This window comes from Salmo trutta, chromosome 37 (assembly GCF_901001165.1).
Source record: "Salmo trutta chromosome 37, fSalTru1.1, whole genome shotgun sequence".
Lineage (NCBI taxonomy): Eukaryota > Metazoa > Chordata > Actinopteri > Salmoniformes > Salmonidae > Salmo > Salmo trutta.
In genome coordinates, this window is record NC_042993.1 from 15,158,946 (window position 1) to 15,164,945 (window position 6,000).

At 39.9% G+C, this 6,000-nt stretch overlaps 1 protein-coding gene across 1 annotated transcript in view; it reads left to right on the forward strand.

The window, feature by feature from the left end:
• LOC115176842 (t-SNARE domain-containing protein 1-like) overlaps positions 1-3,384 on the forward strand; it is a 150,652-nt gene extending 147,268 nt beyond the window's left edge. The window contains exon 12 of the mRNA XM_029737176.1: positions 3,205-3,384. The gene's annotated coding sequence lies outside the window, so the exon portion shown is untranslated. The remainder of the gene's footprint in view (positions 1-3,204) is intronic.
• Positions 3,385-6,000: the final 2,616 nt, after the last annotated feature.

Consider the following 6,000-nt stretch of genomic DNA (forward strand, 5'->3'; position numbering starts at 1 on the left):
ATGGCCAAACAGTTCTATATTTGTTTCATCAGACCAGGGGACATTTCTCCAAAAGGTAAGATATTTGTCCCCATGTGCAGTTGCAAACCGTAATCTGGATTTTTTTATGGCGGATTTGGAGCAGTGGCTTCATCCTTGCTGATCGGCCTTTCAGGTTATGTCGATATAGGATTTGTTTTACTGTGGATATAGATACTTTTGTTCCTGTTTCCTCCAGGATCTTCACAAGGTCCTTTGCTGTTGTTCTGGGATTGTTTTTCACTTTTCGCAACAAAGTACGTTCATCTCTAGGAGACAGAACGCATCTCCTTCCTGAGCGATATGACGGCTGCGTGGTCCCATTGTGTTTATACTTGCATACTATTGTTTGTACAGATGAACGTGGTACCTTCAGGCGTTTGGAAATTGCTCTCAAGGATGAGTCAGACTTGTGGAGGTCTACAATTTGTTTCTGAAGTCTTGGCTGATTTGTTTTGATTTTCCCATAATGTCAAGCAAAGAGGCACTGAGTTTGAAGGTAGGCCTTGAAATACATCCACAGGTACACCTCCAATTGACTCAAATTATGTCAATTAGCCTAACAGAATCTTCTAAAGCCATGACATCATTTTCTGGAATTTTCCAAGCTGCTTCAAGGCACAGTCAACTTAGTGTATATACATTTCTGTCCCTCCTGGAATTGTGATAAAATGAATTATAAGTGAAATAATCTCTCTGTAAACAATTGTTGGAAAATGTACTTGTTTCATGCACAAAGTAGATGTCCTAACCGACTTGCCAAAACTATAGTTTGTTAACAAAAAAATTGTGCAGTGGTTGAAAAACGAGATTTAATGACTCCAACCTAAGTGTATGTAAACTTCCGACTTCAACTGTATAAATTGACCAATTCGTCACATTTGGGCAAATTCCTGGCAGACTTCGTGTAGTGAGGTAACTCTTCACTGGATCAGTCTGAAACGCTGCACACACTGCTGCCATCTTGTATATGTATATGTTTATGTTTGAATATGTTTTTTTAAAACTTTAATAATGTTTTCTTGTGGTTTTTATGGAAAGTTTTCTTCACATTCTGAGAATGGAATGTATGTTTTTCATTTTCATTCTCAGAACGTTCCCTGAACATTACAAAAGTTTACTTTGGGTTTTTATGGAAAGTTTTCTTAACGTTCTCTGAACAATTTAAGAACACGACTTTAAATAGAACCATAAAGAAACATATAGGAAACGTTTAGCTGAAGTACTGAAATTCCCACAGAAGAACCTTGTTTTTAACATTTTTGGAACAACTTGAGAACATGACTCTAAGTAGAACCATGAGGAAGCCTGTAGGAAATGTTATGCTGATGCACTGAAATTCCCACAGAAGAATGTTGTTTCATAACATTCTCTGAACTATTTGAGAACATTCAAACCAGTTGGAAAACATTCCTAGAACATTACCAAATTTGTAATTAAATGTAACCATGTTTGAACTTTTAGGAAACATTCTGTTATAGTAATGAAATACCAATAAAAAAAATTTGTCAAGTTCCTTAAATGTGCTGAGAATGTTCAAAACCCAAGCAACTATCATGCACCATTCCAAGAAAGTTGTGGGAAGGTTGTATGCAAAATAACGCTCTCACCAAGCTCTAAGAAACATATGGTTCTTAGAACATTATGTGCTAGCTAGGAAGGGTCCTACAGTCCAGTGTTCCCAAACTCAGACCTGGATACCCCAAGCGGTGCACATTTAGTTTTTTGCCCTAGCACTTCACAACTGATTAAAATAATCAACTCATCATTATGCTTTTATTATTTGAATCAGCTGGGAAACACTAATATAGTCAACTAACTAATTGACTGAGAAGCATCATTACTGTATAGGGTTGTCATTGTAAGATTGTTGGTGTGAAGTTATTGGGACCAGAGACAGTGAGAAATTTGCTAATCTCAGGTACTAAATTCTCCCTCCCGCTACTGTCTGGATTAATGATGACAGCCTAGAATCATATAGCTACTTAAAACAAAGATGCTGACTATTTGTTCCCTATCCATCTTTATCTCTGTATTAAAACATTGGCTAAGTGGCAGAAATAGTACATCATTATCTCCTCTCTCTTCTCTGTGTCCGCGGCTCTGGTAGAAGGATATAAACCAATGGTTTATGGCTCCTAGGGGCCCCGTGAATCACCCAGGCCTCTGTGGTGAAATGTTAAAGGCTTTCTAATAGGCTGTAGGCTGCTGCAAAAACATATTGCTGTTTTTTGTGGCTTCCCCTTTACATCTCCTTACATCAGGGTGCTCGATCTCCATTTCGACTCAGCCAATGGATGCCCTCCATCTATCCTGAGCCCTGGTGAAGACAAGGGCACCACCTATTTTCCACCATATTGCTTTCACATACCCAGTCCTAGGTAATGTCCCAATTATCTCTCCTTCCTCCCAAAGTGTGCACGTTTTCACTTCCCTTTACTGATTTGAAAGGACATTACTGGTATAAGAAATATAGTGGAAACTTTGAAACTCCCACTAGCCCATACCTCCACCAATCCAATTTCTTTAGATTTGCAAGAAGTAGTGATGCACACTTCAGGAGAAAGGAGATATTATTGGGACACAACCCTAGATAAGGGGGTGTGAATCTGGGCAGAACTGAGGGAACAACTTTCTGGAATGACACACAACCTATTAAAGGACACTGGAAGATTTGGCTCAGTACCTTTGTGAGGCGCCAACATCAAAGACTGGAGGGTCCGGTTTCAACTCTAAACTTAAATGAAAATCTGTCCTTTCCAAGGAAATAGAAGGCGTTGTCTTCTAGGATTTTCTCTCTGTCTTAATTTTAGCTTTGTCCTTCTTTCATCTTGAATTGGTTTCATCTTCTATATGGTCACGCTGTCTTTATATCCCTCTTTGTATGTCTATATATAAATCCACCTAAAAAGAACTATGGTATGGTATATTGTATATTTCCTGAGTACCTTTACTAGGGAATCAGGACAGCCTGAATATTTAAGGACAGAAAGTTAAATTGTGTTTGTTTGTGTCTTCGCTAGCAGGTTATTGTTACTGTATGTCTCTTTAAGACTATATATGCATTCACTGCAGTCACATTACGGCTTTCACATGGCATTGCAAACAGGCGAGTGCAGGCTGGGGATCAGTAATAAACAGCTGTTTACCCTGATGTCTGCCTGTCTGTCTGTTTCCTCTTCTCAGCCACACATGCCTCTTTACAACACAGCCAACACAGCCTGCAAATCAGCTTCTGACAGATGCAAGAAGGAATATGAAAGAGGAGCAGGCCATGCTTATTATCGATGATTTCTCCACCACTCAGGGGCTGGCATTGATCGCTGCACGTGAACTGTCGGGCACACAGTCGACGGAGGATGTTTATGTGTCAGGGTTTACTGGCGGGCCGCTCTGCTCTGACAGGATGCCTCTTATCACTGACATATGGAAAAATGTCTCTCCTCTCCTCAAGAAGCTTCCTGACTCCTATCAGGCCGTCTCCCCCTGTCTCTTTCCATCTCTCACACCCACCCATCCCTCGCTTCTTAAAGAGCAACAAAATGTCACATATCCAAATCCATAAACAGTGATGTATGAGCCCACTAACTGTGTGTGTGTGTGTGTGTGTGTGTGTGTGTGTGTGTGTGTGTGTGTGTGTGTGTGTGTGTGTGTGTGTGTGTGTGTGTGTGTGTGTGCGTGCGTGCGTGCGTGCGTGCGTGCGTGCGTGCGTGTGTGTGTGTGCGTGCGCACTATGTTGGCAAATGGGATTCAGAGCCTAAGGCATGTGATCAAGACAGAAATGTACTAGTTGAATGGTAAGGAACACTCATTAAAACCACACATCTCTGTCCTCCCTCCTGTGAGAAAGACAAATATGGTCTCCTACATTGATGATACTGGAGGAGAAGGTATAACAGTAGCCTCAGTACTGCCCTTCCTGCAGTCAGCATGTCTATTAAAAGACAGATTAAAGCTCCAGCCTATACTGTCTGGCCGTATACTGTAGTATGTACTCATCAGTGGTGTCAGCACTATACGTCTCTATTCTGAAATGTCACAGGTAGGGCTTCCATCATATACACTATGTCTGTGCCTGAGCACCCGTCCCTCCCCTCCCTCTCCACCCTCACCCCCAACCCAGGAGTCAGCCTGTCCACAGAAACCCCCATCACACATCTTAACGACATGAAAGATTCATGGCCCGAGTAAAATAGCCCATTATCTACCTGGCAATAGACACATTTTGGAACCCGTGCACTCCGTCATGAAACAACGATAATACTCTGGACGCTTCCCAGAGTTGCGAGCCCCAGGTACTGCGTCCCTCCGATCTGTCAGAGGAGAATTATGAATATTTGAGGAAATTAGATTAAATGAGATCAGTTGAAATCAACAGGAGGATGTACAATGAAGGCAGATATTGCATATGATCAACTCAGACTAATGTCCTCAAAACCGATACAGAGAATACTGTAGTATTTTACTGTGGTATAATGACCTATTTACAGTTAACTATAGTATAAATACTGTATTAAAAGAAAACATTTGTATATATTATAGTAATTAATGTTGTGTTTTTGTGGATTGAACTATACTGTAGTATTTACTGCAGTGTTTTTGCGGATTGTACTATACTGGAGTATTTAATGTAGTGATTTTGCAGACTGTAGTATACTGTTAGTATTTACTGTAGTGATTTTGAAGACTGTAGTATACCGTTAGTATTTACTGTAGTGATTTTGCAGACTGTAGTATACTCTTAGTATTTACTGTAGTGATTTTACAGACTGTAATATACTGTTACTATTTTCTGTAGTGATATTGCAGACTGTAGTATACCTTTAGTATTTACTGTAGTGATTTTGCAAACTGTAGTATACTGTTAGTATTTACTGTACTGTTTTTGTGGACATTACTGTAGTATTTACTATAGTGTTTTTGTTTTATTATCTTTGACATAGACGTGGAGACTTTTTCTTTCAGAAAACCTACTGGAGAAATACTACACTGAACAAAAATATAAACGCAACATGTAAAGTGCTGTTCCCATGTTTCATGAGCTGATCGCAGAAATGATCTTCCATAAGCACAAAAAGCTCATTACTCTCACATTTTGTGCACAAATTTGTTTACATCCCTGTTAGTGAGCATTTTATCCTTTGTCAAGATAATAAAGACCTTTTGAGGGGTAAAACGGATTCTGATTGGCTGGGCCTGGCTCCCCCAGGGGGTGGGCCTGGCTCCCAAGTGGGTGGATCTATGCCCTTCCAGGTCCACCCATGGCTGCGCCCCTGCCCAGTCATCTGAAATCCATAGATTAGGGCCAAATGCATTTATTTCAATTTCCTTATATGCAAATTATCAAAACCTTTGAAATAGTTGCATGATGCGTTTATATTTTTGTTCAGTATAAAAGAGCACATTTTCCATTACATGTAGGTAGGTAGGATTGGAGTCTGAATGGATAGTTCAGAACTTCTGTTTTTTTTATAACCTGTAGGGAATATAATATATGGTCTATTCGAGTAGGTTTGTAGGTTTCTCACTTATGGGTGTCACAATTTGTGATATAGGGGAGGGATATGGGCAGGGTATATGCAAATTAAATACTATAGTATTTACTATAGTTAAAAAAGTGTTGTGTTTTTGTGGACATTACTGTAGTATTTACTAGTGTTATTTTGCAGATAATACTGTAGCATTTACTGTAGTATTCTACAGTATACTACAACATTCTATAGTAAGTAAGACACATGATCGAGGGATACTGCAGTGGTTAGTATGGTATTCTACAGTATTCTACAGTTTACTACAGGATTCTAAAAGTGTTTTCATGTGGGTTTTTATTGGTGTTAAAGGTCAGAGATAGCGGTTTGATCTCTGGAGATTCTCTTTTGTCCTGTCGTCTGCATTGAGCAAGTGAAGCCATACCGCTAACTAAAAGTGTCACAGTGATGTCCACAGACCTAAGACGGCCTCAGTGGGAGGCAGTGAGACTGA